Here is an 18,123-nt window from a genome sequence, read left to right on the forward strand (position 1 = left end):
CCCTGAGTAATCTCCATGCACACTTTTGAAGCTATATAAATGAAATTATACGGTCTGTACTTTTTGGGCGTTTGGTTTTATTCAAAGTTAAGTTTCTGAGATGATCCATTTTATTGTAGGTAGCCATAACTTGGTGTTTTTTGTCATAGTGTTCTGTTGTATGAGTACAGCAAAATTGTTGATTCATTCTGTTGTTTTCAGTTCTGAACTATTGTAACTCAGGCATCTGTGATCGTGCGTATAGTTTTTGATGAAAATTTATATGTGCATTTTCGTTAGCTATAAAAGTAAAAGTAGAATTTCTGGGTCATGAGATATGTTTATGTTAGCTATAGAAGATATTGCTGAAAGGTTTTCCAAAGCAATCATAACACATGCTCCAATCAGCAATATATGAGAGTTCCAGTTTCTCTAGGTGCTTACCAACAGTTAGTATTACCAACAGTTAAAATTGATCTTTTCAGTTTTACCATTCATAGTAGTAAAGCACTTTTTCCTAATGACTAATGAAGTTGTACACTTTTTCATAAATTTAATGATCATTTATTTGCATATGAACCAATTCTTTTAAATAATTTTTCAAGTTTTTTGCCTAGCTTTCCATTGGGATTATCTATTTCTTATTGACTTATACTTGTCCTTTGACTATATAGAATCAAAGCCTTTGTGGATTCTCCCATGTGTTTTTCTAATGTCATAACGGGGTCTTTTGATGAACAGGTGATCAGTCGTGTGTGTGTGTGTGTGTGCGTGTCCTGTTTAAGAGACCTTTTCCTATACCAAAGTTATAAATATACTTCTCTATATTATCATCTGGAAGCTTTACTCTTTTATCTTTTATATTTATATCTACAGTCCATGTAGAATCGATTTTTGAGTATGAGATGAAGTAGGTGATAAGTTTCATTTTTTTCATATAAAAATGAATTGATTCAAAACCTCATGTTGAGATGACTATTCTTCCCCTGTTGCTCTTCACCATCACCTGGTCATAAATGTAGTGTCTGTCTGTGTGTTTCTGAACACACTATTCTATTCCATTGATCTATTTAGCTATCTTTTTGCCATTACCACATTCTTTTCATGGCTGTGGTTCTATAATTTATGATTTCATATATTATGTAGATTCCCCAAATTTGTTCTTCTTCATTTGAGGGAGGAGGTATTTGCTTTCTATGTAAGTGTTAGAATCAGCATATCAGCATGATTTTCTTTTTTTTTTTTTTTTCCTGAGACAGAGCCTTGCTCTGTCATCCAGATCTGGAGTGCAGTGGCGCAATCTCGGCTCACTGCAACCTCCGCCTCCTGGGTTCAAGCAGTTTTCCTGCCTTAGCCTCCTGAGTAGCTGGGATTACAGATATGCAATATCATGCCTGGCTAATTTTTGTATTTTTAGTAGAGACGGGGTTTCACCATGTTGGCCAGGCTGGTCTTGAACTCCTGACCTTGTGATCCACCCACCTCAGCCTCCCAAAGTGCTGGGATTAGAGGCGTGAGCCAGTGTGCCCAGTGAAAATTGTTTTCAAATAGAACTTGCTGAGGTATTTGTTGGGATTGCATTTCATTTGTATATTAATTTGGGGAGAATAAGCATCTGTGCAATATTGACTTTCAATCCATGAACATCAATTATCCCTTCATTTACTTTATCTTCATTAATTTTTCTTAATACAATTTTGCATTTTTTTAGAACTCATGCATCTTTCGTTAGATTTGTTCTTGGATATTTGGTGATTTTTTTTTTTTTTTTTTTTTTTTTTTGAGACAGGGTCTTGCTCCATCGCCCAGGCTGGAGTGCAGTGGCACAATCTCAGCTCACTGAAACCCCTGCCTCCTGGGTTCAAGTGATTCTCCTGCCTCTGCCTCCTGAGTAGCTGGGATTGCAGGTGACCCCATCACACCTAGCTGATTTTTGTATTTTTAGTAGAAATGGGTTTTCACCATGCTGGCCAGGCTGGTCTTGAACTCCTGACCTCATGTGATCTGCCTGCCTCGGCCTCCTAAAGTGCTGAGGCATGAGTCATCGCACCTGGCCATTCAGTGTTTTTTGATGATCATCATGGGCAGAGTACTTCAGAAGCAGCTAAGAAAAGGTTTGGTGAACAGGCTATTTATAAGGGGTCAACACCTGTGGAAGGAAAGAAAAGGAGGCAGGACTGGGAAGATGAAGAAGTCAAACTGCAATGTAAATGTGACAAAGACTCAGCCAACCCAATGAGGCACTCTAGAGCAAATATGTCTCTTCAGAGAAGACCCTTGATGGGCTGAAATGGTCAGACCTTTATGCTTCTGCAGCAATTAGTCATTGGGCATGGACTGCCTTGGAAAAGTACACACTTTTGTGAGGTGGCTCTTTGCAGCTGACACCTTTAAGGAGCTCCCAGCCCCTAGGACAATAAGGCCTTCTTTGGAGTGGGATCTAGGTGGTGCATCTCTGTGTCCAGTATAATCTACCCACTGTGGTGTATCTATCACACAAGACCTTTTATGCTGCTTAAGTCCAATCCTTCATGTAATTCAAGCAGCAGCTCCTTCAGGACTCTGGTGGACCTGAACTTAGAAGAGGAAGTTTAGTAGGAAGAACTATATTCCCCAACAGTGCAGATAGTGTTGGGCTGGAATTGGTGTTCATTGTCTGTGTTAGTTCATTTTTGCATTGCTGTAAAGAAATATCTGAGGGTGGGTAACTTATGAAGAAAAGGGGTTTAATTTGCTCACAGTTCTGCAGGTTAGACAGGATGTGTGGCACTGGCACCTGCTTCTGATGAGGCCTCATGAAGCTTACAATTATGGTGGAAGGCAGAGGGGGAGCAGGTGCATCAAATGGTGAGAGCAGAAGCGAGAGAAAGAGATGGGGGAGGTGCCACATTGTTTTAAACAACCAGATCTCACATGAACTATCAGAGTGAGAACTCACTCATTACTGTAGTGATGGCACCAAGACATTCATAAGGATTCCACCACCATGACCCAAACACCTCCTACTAAGCCTTACCTCCAGCACTGTAATTACACTTCAACATGAGATTTGGAGGGAACACACATCCAAACCATATCATTGTCTCTTCTACCTCCACTTCCTACCCCCACTCTCTATTCCAGATTTCCTTCAGTCTCAGCTTGTCTTTAGAGCTAATCCTGAGGGGTTGGAGATCCTAAATTCCATGCTGTTTTCAAGCCCAGTTTCCATGCCTGTCACAGTGTGGTCACAAAGCCTTGGTCAACCCCAGGGAAACTTCTAAGCAGGTAAGTCTTATCAGAGTTGCTGCAGTCACCTGATAGGTTCTTCTTGGCCACTGCTCAGATAGAACTGATCTACTGAGACAGCAGAACTGCAACAGTAGAAGAGTTTAATAAATGCAGGACCAGCTGAACAGAAGACCACAGTTTGTTATTCACATCAATTTTCCCAGATTTGGAGATTGGGGCATTTAAAGGATAATTTGCTGGGTGGGGACCTACAGAATGGAGAATGCTGATTCACTGGGTCAGGGATAAATCATAGGGGGTCAAAGTGGGATCTTCCTTCTGTCTTCAGTTCCTGGGTGGGATTACAGTCCTGGTGGAGCCAGTTTATTGGTCTGGGTGGCACTGGATGGTCCAAGGGAATGCAGGGTCTTAAGAATGTCTTGAACACCAACCTTAGGTTTTATCGTAGTGATGTTATCCATAGGAGCAATTGCAGAGGTTACAAATCTTGTGGCCTCTGCCTGGATAACTCCTGAGCCATAATTTCTAATCTTGTGGTCAATTTGTTAGTTTTACGAAGCCAGTTTTTGGTCCCCAAACAAGGACAGGATTTGTTTTAGGAAGGGGCTGTTATTATCTTTGTTTAAAAGTTAAACTGTAAATTCTTCCTCTAGTTAGCTCGGCCTGTGCTTAGGAATGAGTAAAGGCCACTTAGAGGTTAGAAGCAAGATGAGGTTGATAAGGTCAGATTTGTTTCACTGTCATAATTTTCCCATGTCAGATTTTTCTTACTGTTATAATTTTTGCAAAGGCAGTTTCATTGCCTTCCAGGATGATCAGTTATTGTATGTGAACTGCCTCAGGAAGGGCACGCTCTTGAGCAAGGTGGCTCTTTGATATTGAGGAAAATCACAAAGGGACTGAGAGATAGGAAACTGTCTGCTAACAGCACTGTTAGCAGCTAGGACAACAAAACTTTCCTTAAGACGGATCTTAATGACTCATCTTTTTGTCTATCATTTTCTTGCTTTTATAGATGGCACCACTTAAAAACGTTTCATTTTTGAATTGTTTATTGTATATACAATATAGGACTACAATTGATTTTTAAATATATTATTTGTATCTAACAACTTTGCTAAATTTACTTGTTTATTCTAACAGTTTATATATATATGTGTATATGTGGATTCTTCAGGGATTTCTGTATGTGTTTCAAGTGTGCAGAAATATTTATCAAAATTGACTGTACAGTGGGTCACTACATAAGTGTCAAGAAATTTTAAACCATTGAAATAGCCCAAAGTTTGTTCCCTGGAAACAATGAAATTAAGTTAGAAAACAGTTAAAATAATTTCCAACTGTTAGGAAATTAAGGGATATTCTTACATATAATACCTGAATCAAATAAGAAGTCAAATGGATATCAGAAAATATTTTGAAGTGAACGATAGTGAAAATAGGACATATTAAGCTGGGCAAGGTGGCTCACGCCTCTAATCGTAGTTCTTTGAGGGGACGAGACCAGAGGACTGCTTGAGCCTAGGAGTTCGAGACCAGTCTGGGCAACATAGTGAGACCTCATCTCTATAAGAAATAAAAAAATTTGGCCAGGCGTGGTGGCACACGCCAGTAGTCTCATCTACTCAGGAAGCTGAGTGGGGAGGATCATTTGAGCTCAGAAGTTCGAGGCTGCAGTGAGCCGAGATCACACCACTTCACTCCAGCCTGGGTGACAGAGTGAGACCCTGTCTCAAAAAGAAAAATAAATCAATAATAAAAGAGAAAATAGGACATATTGAAACTTGTGGGAAATAACTAAAGAGGCAAATGTAGAGCTATAACTGCATATACTAGAAAGGAAAAAGGAATAAAATTAATGATTTAAATATTCATCTCCACAAATTAGAAAAAAATTAGGAAAGTAAATCCAATTAAAATAGAAAAAATAGTAAATGCAACAGAATTTCTACCCTAGTTGCTAAGAAATTATACATATGTTTTTGACATACTAGATTTACCCCAAAACAGCATTTTTGTTACTTTCTAGATCATGTTTGGACAGCATATTTCCATCCTTTTGTGATTTTATGACATACATTTTAAATTCAAAGAAGTTAATATTATTTGTATATAATAGTCATTTAGATTTACTCATATATTTTTACTCTCTATTATTGTTCATTTGTCTGTCAATTTCCATGCTTTCATCTAGGATATTTTTCCTTTTGCTCGAAAAAATCTCTTTAGTATACTTTTTTGGTGCAGTTCTCCTGGAGATAGATTTTTCTCAGTGTTTCTTAGTCTAAAGACATCTTTATTTTATTTTCCTTTTTGAAAAATATTTTCTCCAGATGTAGAACTCTAAGTTAGCAGTTTCTTTTCAGCACATCAGTCACATCTTTCTATCATCTCATGGCTTCCATTCTTTCTTTTTTTATTTATTTTTATTTTTATTTTTTTTTGAGACAGTCTGACTCTATCACACAGGCTGGAGTACAGTGGCACGATCTTGGCTCACTGCAACCTCTGCCTCCCAGGTTCAAGCTATTCTCCTGCCTTAGTCTCCCAAGTAGCTGGGATTGCAGGAGCCCACCAAACCAAAACCGGCTGATTTTTGTATTTTTTAGTAAGGACGGTGCATCACCGTGTTGGCCAGGCTGTCTCAAACCCCTGACCTCAGGTGATCTGCCTGACTCGGCCTCCCAAAGTGGTGAGATTGCAAGCATGAGCCATCGTGCCCAGCTGGCTTCCATTATTTCTGTTGAAAGTCAGCCTTATTCTTTGGAGCTACTATTATCTTCCCCTCTGGCTAGTTAAAAATGTTTCTTTTTGCCATTGGGTTTTGGCATTTTTACTATGATACAAAACTGGATATGTTGTTTTGTGTTTATCCTTCTTGGGTTTCATAGACCTTTTGAATTTGTGGATTGATGCCTTCGTTGTTTTGGAATATTCTCAAGCAATGTCATCTGAGATACTTGTGCCCTACCAGCTCCTCTCCCTCTAGGGTTTCAGTAACTTGTCTGTTAGATCTTTGAATCATGTCCTGTAAGTTTCTTATCACCTTTTCTTTATTTTCCATCTTTTTTCTCCTTCTCTGTTATTTAGTTTGGATACTTCAAATTGACCTGTTGACCTATTTTCCAGTTCCAATACTCTCTTCTCTTATTTAATCTTGAAATTCTAATCTATTTAATAAAGTTCTTAATTTTAATATTTGCCATTTTCATTTTAGAATTTTTAAATGATTGTAGTTTTTGGTCAGTTTCTTTATCTTGCCATCTATTTTTTAAAAATGTTAATCACACTTATTTTAACATCTGTGAGAACTCAAAAATCTACATTACCTGGAGTCTCTTCCCGTATCTTATTTTTTAAACTTTTTCTTGATTTCTGAACATTTAACTCTTTCTCTTCTGGTATACCTAATAATGTTGTAAATTAAATGCCAGATAGGACTGAAAAAATATAGACATAATTTGTAGAGTTTTGCCTCTTTCTCCAGGGAGGACTTAATGTTAATCCACCTGCAGTTAGAGCAGGAGCAGATTACTTTTACCAAATCTAGGATTGAGCTCGTTCAACACTAGATTTTTATAAGAGCTTTGTTCTTAATCCTACAGTCTGGTCCTTTCAAAGTCTTTCCCAGAGGTCTGGGTTGTTTATTGGTGCTGTCTTCTTCAGGAGCCCCGGAACTTCAATGTTTTCTTCCTCGGGTTCATTAGGCTGTTGGGAAAACTCAACTCAACTCATATTTTCAGGGTTTTGGTCACTGTTTTCTGCTTTGCTTCTTGGCCTCTTAACCTGGCTCTTCTTAGAGCCTGACAAATGCCTGGAGGGGAAAAGCACTATGTTCCACTTCCCTTCTCTTCATGATCTGGAATTCTCAAATTATTATCTTCAAACAAATACATGTTGTATTTTCTCCAGCTTTTCTAATTGTTTCAGACTAAGGTTATGGAAGAATTGTTCTGCAATTCTGCACTGACATCAGGAATAGGAAATCCTGTGGGCTTTTTTCAGTGAGAGAAAAGTACTGTTTCATGTTACACTCCCAGTGACTTTCACAACCCTTGATGCATGAAAGTGCTCAGAAATTTTTTCAATGAATAAAAATGTGCAAGAGAAGCGTGAAACGTAACCCATATTCAGAGGCAGTTTTTGATCTGATGAAACAGCCAAGACTTAGTCAATAATTCTTTAATGCTTAGTTTAATACCAAGACATTTCATAGAATCTTTCTTCACATCTTGAATTATCTTATCCTTTTCTGCCCTGAAAAATATTTGAAATTCCTCAAATACAATTTATCCTTTAATCTTATGTTGTATTAATAGTGCGTTTGATGTTATAAGCTGAGAAATACATTGGGTGTATTAGCATAAGGTGAGTTCTAGAAGACAGGCTCCATCATATGTCTGCTACATTCTTCAAGATATCTCAAGCAGTGCTAAACACATTGATGGTGTGTGATCCTTCCTTTAAGATATAATACAGTCAATATTGAAGTTTTATATTTTAAGAGTGAAGGGCTAAAAATGTGTATTTTATGCATATTTTAATAAAAATCATTTTGGTGTGTGTATTTAAAGAATCTTAGGAAATAGGCTGCATACAATGCATTATATTTTTATGTTCACAAGTAAGCATCCAAATACACCATCAGTGTCATTCACAGCTGCCACCATGGCCTGGTGAGAGGGTGGCAAAATCATAGTGACACAAAGCAAGAAGAGCTGTTTATTGTGTGCTTGATATGCACCCAATACCATGGTAATTATTTTATAGAGATGGTCTCATTAGTCCTTATAATAACTCAATTCAGAGGTGCTATGGTAGTCCCAATTTTTAGATGAGGACACTGAAGCAGAGAAAGATTAACTATCCAAGGTTATAGAGCTAGGAAGTGGAGGAGCTAGGAAGTGGGGGGACTAGGTCCGTGATTGTGGTTGGATGTGACCCCAGGAAAATATTTCTGTTCAACTGTCCATTTCCAGTTCTCCAGTCAATCCCTGATCCTGGTAATGAAGGAGAAGGAGAGATGTATGACTTACTTTACTGTTTCATTGCCGTTAGCATAGAAACACTGAAAGGGGTGCAGTGCTTATTTGAAAGTTTCCTTTCACCTTAGGCATATATAATTATCTGTAGGAAAAGAAATCTCCTTTCCTACAGTAAGCATCAGTTGGTTTTTCCTATAGTAAGCATCATTTGGCTGAACAATTTGTTTCTTTCATATTATGGTTTCCCTTCTTTCTTCACTTTCCACTGGAAAATTCTCTTAAACTCAAGAAATATGTAACCTAATGTTGAAAGTGTCAGAGAAGCACACTGAAAGTATTAAATGAGATAAGAGTGTTGTTCTATAGAAACAGACCAAAACATTACGCTGTTATTTTTCCAAACCTTTAGTGGGGAAGAGTTAAGTGCTATGTGGATATCCTCAAAGTCTAGAAAGTGACAAAGATTATTTTTTGGATGAACAAAGATACGTGAAAGTGCCAGAGAAGAGCACTAAATGTATTAAATGAAGAACACTGAAAGTATTAAAATATTGTATAAGGAGTTTCAGAGAAGTGCTGTGACATGAATGAACCAAACTACAGGATGAAAGGCCAGGAGAGAGGGTCTCCTGAATGGATCTTTTGCTAATGGTGAAAACGGACTAGCATGTGTGCCCCATGCCAAGGAGACAGAAGAAAGAAAAAGTAATGGTAGGATAATGTAATTTTTCTCTCATTAATATCTCTTTGGATTTGTAAATAATACATTCCTCCACATTCTATATTAAACCCAGAAATAAAATCACAATGTTAATTAAAGAGAAAATGAGGAGAATAATTTGTAACATGTTGAAGGCACAGAATAAACTTTAGAGAATTATTAATATGTCATGAATTTTTCTCTCTTTCTACCAGGAGGCATCCCAAGAATTATGTGTCTCAGACAAGTGATTGTTTACGTTTCTGAGCCTTTATGTTAAAATCTGGTGACTGTGGAGCATAAAATATTGGAAATTGTTCAATCTGTGATGTTAAATATCTTAAGTATATAATTTATAAATTAAAATAAACAAATCACTGAATCAAAAGAATCATTAAACATATAGAAAAATTATTTTAAAATACTTGAATAAATAAAATAATGTGTATAACTATAGTAAATACTAGATCATATTCTAAAGGTGGCAAAATACTAAAAAAATTTTGTATTAATACAAAATTTTTTATTTGACATAATTGTTGCAATGATGAATACCAAAATGACAGTAACTTTAAAAAGTTAGAAAGTGAGTTCCGTGTAAGGCAAAGGTTTGTAGGTATGTAGATCAGCCCTGTTGTGGTGACTTTGCTTCACAAAGCATTAAGGACTTAAGATTTTTTCTAGCTTACAGTTTTTCTGTGATGTCCTCCATTTCCAAAGTCACCTCATGGCCCATAATGGCAGCTTTCTCTTTAGCCATCATATTCATATTCTAGCTAGTAAGTAAAAGCAAAGGATAAAAAAGAAAGGGAAGAAAGGGAAGATCATGTATCAGCTGCCTTTTAAGGAAAGTTTTTTTTTTTTCTTTTCTTTTTTCTTTTTTTTTGAGACCAGGGTTTCACTCTGTCACCTAGGCTGGAGTGCAGTGGCGTGATCATGGCTCACTGCAGCCTTGTGACCTCCCCAGGCTCAGGTAATCTTCCTGCCTCAGTTTTTGTATTTTTAGTAGAGATAGATTTCACCATGTTGCCCAGACTGGTCTCAAACTCCTGAGCTCAAGTGATCTGCCTGCCTCAGCCTCCCAAAGTGCTGGGAGTACAGGCATGAGTCACCATGCCTGGCCTACCTTTTAAGGAAAGTTTTCCAAAGCTCCCTTAAAGAACTTCTGCTTACCTCTTATTGACCTAAAGAACCAGGTCACTTGGCCAAATCTACTTGTAAGGGAGTCTTTATTGTGGCTAGCTAAATGCCCAGTTGAAATGAGGTGTCCTGTCAACATGATAGAAGAGCAGAATAATTTTTGGAGAACAACAAGCATTCTCAAACATGCAGTGTATCTAGACTCGTATGTATTCTGGTTGTCCTTTCAGAGGTGAATTTCAGTTTTTAATTGTTTTATCCTAATGAACACAGTACTCTTGGGTGTGTGAAATGTTACATGCTTTGATTGTCAACATCACCTAAGATAGTAGCTGTTTTAGAATCCACATGTTCACCATGGGTTATAGTTAAGAGTAGGTAAAAAGCTGTTGTGTGCCATTCTGGCCTCCTTATTTTGTGACACCAAGAAGTACAGCATGCTTTTAGGTCACCTAACACATTTTTGAATAAAATCTGAAACTATTTGAGTTGATACTTCTAAGATTTAATAAAATTATTTCATCAGTATCATCATTATAATTGCCTGCTATGTTATAGTCACTGTGCTTTGCACACATTATGTCTTTTAATACTCTCAATAATCCTGTAAGGTAGATGTTTTTGTGCCCTTGTTAGAGTGTGACTATTGATGCTGAGAGATTTAAGCAACTTACCCCAAATCTCAAAAGTGGTAGCAGAGTTGAACTTTAAGTTCAATTCAAAATCTGCTTTTAATTACTATGCTGTATTGATTCTAGCCCTCTCCTGCTGCTTCTAAAATTAACATTGATTTAAAAAGAGTATACATATACACACACACACACACACACATACACACTGAATATATACATTTGTTACTCTACTGTTTATACACACATAGTATATGTCATCACAGTATAAAGTTTTTTTCTGAGTGAATTATTATTAAAACTGTCTTTGAATATGTGTATAAGGCCGTATTGTAAGTTTCAGAGATAAAATCTTCTAGATTTTCAGTTATTATCCATGGATTTTTGGGCTTTGTGAAAATATATAGTACAGAAAATTTCTGCAGGTCCAGCAGAAATCAACTTTATGGGGATAGACTGGGTATAAAAATTAATGGAGAGTGTAAAGCCACTGCAGACTTCTTGGATTACTAGTAGATTACAAAATGAACAGGTATTTGCATGAGGAGTAGTTTGACTGCTTATTATACTTCGCTCTTTTCTCTGGTCACATTACATGATGTAACCCGATGAATCAGAAATTGGATCTGAATGGGGAGATGTGGATGACCACAATTTCCTACTAGTCACTGCTTCTACAGACATTCCCAAATCCCCTGAAGTCATTTTGGAAATCAACCAAAGCTCAAGATTTGTTAGGAACATTTGCTAAAATGCTTACAGGTAGAACAGATAGTGCTGATCTGATGCCTGTTCCAGAAACATCTGCGCCTGACCTTCAAGTAATCTTTCTAGATTTAAGCCCTTTGTTTTATATAATCCTGCTCACCGTCTTCACCTCAAAAATGCATCATGTCCCCACCACGTCGGTGTTTGTTTTCAGGAGTCTTTGTGTTCATCATAAATTCTGCTCTCTGTATGTCTCTAGGAACTGATCTTCATCCATGTTTTCTGTTCTCTGCAGGCTTGTATTTGTAAAACAGAACTGAACCAGCTGGTAGCATTTACTCTGGAATGAAGGATGGAACTGGTAAGTCCACTCTCCCCTACTCTTACAATACATTGTAGTTCTTCTTAAAATTGTGGGTTTATTAGAACAGTTTTTGATTTAACCCTAAAGAAATTTGGGAGGCTGAGGCGAGTGGATCACGAGGTCAGGAGTTCAAGACCAGCTTGGCCAAAAAAGTGAAACAGCGTCTCCACTAAAAATAGAAAAATTAGCTAGGCATGATGGCAGGTGCCTGTAATCCCAGCTACTCGGGAGGCTGAGGCAAGGAATTGCTTGAACCAGGGAGATGGAGATTGCAGTGAGCTGAGATCGCACCACTGCACTCCAGTCTGTGTGACACAGTGAGACTCTGTCTCAAAAAAACAAAACAAAACAAAACAAACAAACAAAAAAAGATAGGATCTTAGCCTCCTTCCAAACATATAAAATCAGAATGTCTGGGAGTAGGGCTCAAAAATCTGCATTTTAAATGTTTCCCTGGTGACCTGATGTACATGAATATTTATAAACTTCTGCCTTGGAGGACTAAGCACCTTGTGTCAAGGTGTTTGACTTTCTTCTTTCTCCTTTTGTATGAATTTTTCCCCTTTTCCTTATCTCCTTCTTTCCTCTCCCCAAATGTAAACATAAACCTTGGGACAAATTTGTGATTCATAGGGAATTTCAAGTTCTGTTCTGCAGGTGATTCTGCAGGTGTCTTTTGACATTCACTCTGTCTGTGTTCTGGGGCTGATCATATATATTGGGGACCCCTAAATTATTTGACAGGGCACTGCCAGGTTTCTCTTGTCCCAACGAATCTCCCATTTTAGGCTTCCCAATCCTTTCTCTCAGATGGATATTACAAAACAATGTCATATCTTTGGGTTACATGGTGGCGTTTACACTTGTCCAGTTACAGAATGTGTGGCAGTCATAAGGTTCTAGAAATGTTTAATACCATAACACATAACAAAATTATAGTTAAATAATACTTTATATTAAATACCATCTGCTATGGTAAAGAACCTGATTCTTGGATTATAGCATTTTGATAGTAGAATGCTTCATTTAGATTCTTGTGGTTTGAAGTGTAAAGGTGGAAAAAGGGGGAAAATACAGTATTTGTCAATACATTTCTGTTAAGATGAGTCCTTGTTACATAGGAAAGGAGAAATGGTCCAGGAAGGTATTCTCAGAGTAAGGTGTTCATATTTTCTCACAATGCTTAATAACAACATGCACACATTGATGTCTAAATCTAGGCCTACACAAATAATTGTGAGTGTGCTGGCTGGATCTGACATAATATGGTATCTGTTTTCATGAGACAATTGCCATAAATATTGGCCTATTAGTCAATCACATTCTCCAGACTATGATCATTGGCTCAGAATGCATCTATTAATAAGATCAAAGCAGCTACAATCAGAGTGAATCTCAGAGCTCTTGAGGGACCTATTGGTAAAGTGGCTGTCTTCTGCTGTTCCTGAAATTTTGATGATATGAGGCTACAGCTACTATAGCTATCTCGTCTCCATGAGGTGAGAGCTAGTTGAATAATGCCATCATTTCAGAGAATGAGAGCCAGAGGATGGAGAGAAAGGAAAAGGTTTGGGGTGACATCATTTGAACTTCTCTATCAAACATCACTTGGTGTTAAGTGTATGTCTAAATTTTTTTCAGTTGTATGAGCCATTACATTTCCCTCACCCCTTTTTTTTTTTTTTTGGCTTAAGCCAAACTTGTGTGTGTATGCGTGTGTGTTTAACTTACAACTAAAGAAGTGTCCTAACCAATATGCCTTCTTACAATGCTGATCACCCTTCCTTACTTTTGCTTATGTAAGATCTGACTCCCTTGCTAGACTGTAATCTCCATGAGAGCCATGTCTGTTTTACCCGCTGTTGTCATAGATGAAGATCTGCCACAATGTTAGCACAGAGTAGGTGTGCAATATACATTTTTGAACAAGAAATATATAATTTATTGTACTTAATAAATTTAATATTACAGCATTTTTATTATAAACTGTCTATTTCCATATTTTTTAAAGAAAAAACGTCCTGCATTCCAGATCCACTTTCCTTATTTCCTGTGCTGATCTTAAGATACATCTTGTCACCTACATTGTTTTCTCCTCTGCCTTACTCTGGCATTAAAATGAATTAAAACACATTTTTTTGTCTGCTGATTTTTACCAGTTACTCCTGTTTTTTTTAGCCATTCCTTTGTCTGTGTTCACATATTATCTTATTGGTACTGCAATTACAGCTGATTTTACAGTGTATTATAAGGAATAGTTCATTGTTTTCTCTGTTCCTCAAACTGTATTCTTTGAAAACAACCAAGTCTCTTTTTACCTTTATATTGCCAGTGACTATTACAGTGCTTTATATTTGTGTTTTAAAAATGGAAAAGCTTGCAGACATTTTTCCTTAATTTTTTGTTTTACTCTTGCCAGTGTTTTATGCTATCATAAACATAACTGAATATTCCAATATTTTTCTTACTCTCATTTGAGGGTTGTTATTTACATTTATATGCCACCAGTTGGCATATTTTGTATGCACTCCAAAAAACACCTCAGGGATGGCCAAAATACTGTGAAGGGAGGCTTGAAAAAATTAGATTTTGGCAATAAACATCCATAAGCTCCAATTTTGAAAATCATCTGGAAATGATAATTATCCCAGGTAAAAAATGAAAATAGAAAATTCAAGAACTGAACTGTGAAAGCAGAGACCCATGAAGAATGTTCACGGTGAGGAGACAGCGTTTGTGGTAAAGATGTTTTGGATGGCCTGGACTTTCATAAAGAATTTGTGGACAGTGAGGTGCTAGTGGCAGTCATTGTTGCCTATTGACCTATTGCCTATTGCCTCAATCCTTCTTTCTTGACAAAACTCACGTTGGTTTAGGTATTGGGCAGGTAATAATGTTCTCAGGAAGGTAGTTTCCTTTTCCATCAGTAGAGGATATTATTTTTCTCTGTCAATGATGTTCTAATTGCCAATGACGTTCTAATGATGAGCATTTGACCAATTCTTATTAATGAGATATAAGTCTATCTGGGTATCTAGAGATTGTGGGAAACATTTTCTCTCTCTACATTATAATACACACACATAGAGAGAGTGCCATGAAAGGAGAGCACTCTGGCTACTTGTTGCTTTTTGTTTTTGGATGCAATCATAACATCTGGCTCTACAGCAGCCATCTTATGCTCATGAGGAGACAAATCTAAGGATAAGGAGTCAAAATATTCAGGATAGTGAAGCAAAGTACAGAAGGAGCCTAGGTTTACTGATGGCATTGTTTAATGGTTGAATCGACACTGATACTGCCTACTTCTGGACTTGTCAAATGTCTGATCTAAGTCATTAAGATTTCTGTCACTTGTAAACACACTCTAGAAGGTACACTGCCATAGTTAAGGCAAAGAGCAAAAAGGTGGGGATGTCTTCTTCAGGTGTCTGCCTCACTTTGTGGTGTGCAATTGTGTGAGACTCTGGATTACAGAGATTTGTTACAACAGATAATATGCAATTCTAGAATTTTGTAGAAAAGTAACAAGGTGTATCACATTGGTTTTGATTGCTCCATTTCCTCTTAAGCACTTCTTCCAACTTTAGTGTAATATGAGGCATTTAAAAGTTGTCCGTAGGTTACCAGAATTTGAATGAATACTTTTCTAGTAAAATATGATGGCTGCCTAAACCCAGCATTTTGATATATATAAACTGAAAAAGGAAAAGAAATTTGTGCTTTATGGTAACCATACCTCCCTTGCCTGACACTATTTATTATACCTATGGTTCAAGAGATTAAAACTCCCTGGCCTCCAGTGATTTGTCATTGGCAGAATATAGGCATCAGGGCATATGATCTACCTGAATTAACACCATCCTACTTAACATGGAGCCACCTAGTCAGAATAATCAGTATTGTTTACATTTTGACTAATTTGCCTCCCTCATAGTACCTATGTCAGCAAGATATCACACAATGACAACTGCAATGAATTCAGAAAATGTATACACTTTGGAGAAAGATTATGGTGACTATGTATGTAAGAAAAATGAAATTGTGTTTGTACATTTGAAATGTGAAAACATGGAATATGTAAATATCCAAAAATGTTGGAGTTTTATAAAGGCTATTTGAAGTTTTAGTGACACAACAAATTTCTGATCAGCTTGGAGATTTCCCTGCTGCCTCTCTTTAGAATACAAAAATACCTATCACTTGTTGTGCTCTGGAACCCATAGTGGTTAATTATGTGTGGCTAAATGGCCAGGTTATGGTGACCAGTTGTTTGCTCAAATATCGGTATAGATATTACTGTGAAGGTACATATTTTAGCCATGATTAGCATTTAAATCAATAGACTTTGACTAAAGCAGATTATTCTCCATAATGTGTGTGTGCGGGGGCGCATCCAATTAGTTGAAGGCCTTAAGAGCAAGCATGGTGATTTCCTGAAGAAAGAGGGATTATTTTCAAGACCATAACATGGAAATCCTACCTATTTTTTCAGCCTCTTGCCCTGCCAAATTCAGACTCAAGACTGAAAGAACTCTTACCTGAACTTTCAACATGCTTGAAATCTAGATTTCAGATTTGTCTGCTCCCCACATTGTCTGAACCAATTATTTAAAATAAATCTCTCTCTATCTCTACCTAAGAGATATATGTATATATCCTATTGGTTCTGTTTCTCTGGAGAATCCTAATACAGGGAGCCTCAGTTCAAATTCCAAGACAATAGAATAAGTCCCTTTGAATTACCTATTAAACAAATTAAGATCAAGTTTGATTAATTCTGAAAATTTTTAATACCTCTCAGGAGATTTTTCTTATAACATCTAGTCACACACCCCTACACACACGTTTAAAGGAAGAGAGAGAGAGCCCTCCAATCCCCTGCAATATGTCACAACAGATTGCAAGATGAACATTAAATATTAGGGAAAAAGAGAAATAGGCAAATATTAGAAGATAAGCTAAAAAATGATTTTTACAAATTTGGAAACCATTCCCTGGTGACAGTTGGCTGTAGCCATAGAAAATAATAGACTGTTACTCTACACATTATCAGAAAGTCCTCACCCCAAAATGTTACCAATCTAAGAGAATTTATAAAGTTAAATGCTGGTAATAACTGTACAAGATTACAGAAAAAGAAAGATGTTGTAATAGCAAGTATAAGCAGATGGGCTATGACCCTTGTGTATAAAAAGAATGTAAAGTAAAAATATATCATTGTGACTTCAGTATTACACAAGGAGGAGATAACTTGACCTACTGACATGAGGATCCTATTTGGGTTGGTATTTATACTCTTTGGAGTGAGAAAAGGGAGAATCAAAAGATTACTATAGCTTGATAAAAATCTTCACTTGTTTGCCCTGAGTTGGTTATCATTAAGCAGAAGTCTGATTATGAATTAGCTTCCCCAAATAACTTCATTTTAAGAAGAAGAAACTGATTATCTGACTGACACGTATGGCTAGTCCAGTGGCTATCAATATTGCTTAAGTTATCACAAACCCATTTCTTTGAGCCTAGTTTCCTTTATGTGAATTTGATATCTGGACCTGTGTGCCCTTGGAATATAGAGGAGGTAGCTAACCTGAAAGACCATGCCAGCCTTACATGAAACATTAACTCAGCCATCTTGGAGATGACCAGCCTTGCACCAAGAAGGACCAGGCTGCAGCTGTATCTTGAGGGGAGAGGCAACCCAGTCTCCTAAAGATACCCCTTTGAATGAAGAGAGTTTCCTGAGTGAATGGAGCTTCCTTCAGTTCTCTTCCACCGATCTCAGAAGGTACAGGACAAGCTGTGGGGAAGAATCCAGGTGCATTATTCTGGCTTTCAAAAAAGTTGGAACAAATCTGATTGCCTCTCAGCACAATTTAAATTCTAAGCCTGCAGGGTAGGCTCCTATCCGTCTTTTTTGTTTGGCACATTAGGAGTATTCTACTAGGTTTGGAATGCAATAGTAAGCCCTTTATTCCACACACAGATGTCTTGGTAGATGTAGGGGAAATATTAACGTTTCTGCAGGACTAGTTAAAACTTGATTTCTGAAATGAAATTCCACAGCAGCTTAGTCTCCTTTATGAACAAACCAACCACATGACTGCCAGAAATCAATGCACATTGATGCTATCCGAATGTTTTCAGCGAGTCAGTGCTAGAATTCTTGCCAGTAGGTTTGTTGTGTTTTTTGGATAGCTTCTTATGTATTACCAAGTGTTCCGGTGTGGGTAATATATTTTATTTAATATTTCTTCTCTCAGTGAAAAGTAAAGCAAATATTTATATGGTTTTACCTAAATTTGACTTTCCACTAGCAAATCAGTGCTATAGCTTGTCTTTTATTGGTGAAAATTGACCTTTTAATTCTGCCAATACCACTATTTA

At 37.1% G+C, this 18,123-nt stretch overlaps 1 long non-coding RNA gene across 2 annotated transcripts in view; it reads left to right on the forward strand.

Annotated features, from left to right (window-relative positions):
* The first annotated feature begins 9,928 nt into the window (after window positions 1–9,928).
* Window positions 9,929–18,123, forward strand: part of LOC108582855 — a 183,438-nt gene continuing 175,243 nt past the window's right edge. For both annotated transcript variants that reach the window (XR_004178660.1, XR_004178662.1), the window contains exon 1: window positions 9,929–11,733. This is a non-coding gene — a long non-coding RNA (uncharacterized LOC108582855). The remainder of the gene's footprint in view (window positions 11,734–18,123) is intronic.

The sequence above is a fragment of the Papio anubis genome, chromosome 15 (assembly GCF_008728515.1).
Source record: "Papio anubis isolate 15944 chromosome 15, Panubis1.0, whole genome shotgun sequence".
NCBI lineage: Eukaryota > Metazoa > Chordata > Mammalia > Primates > Cercopithecidae > Papio > Papio anubis.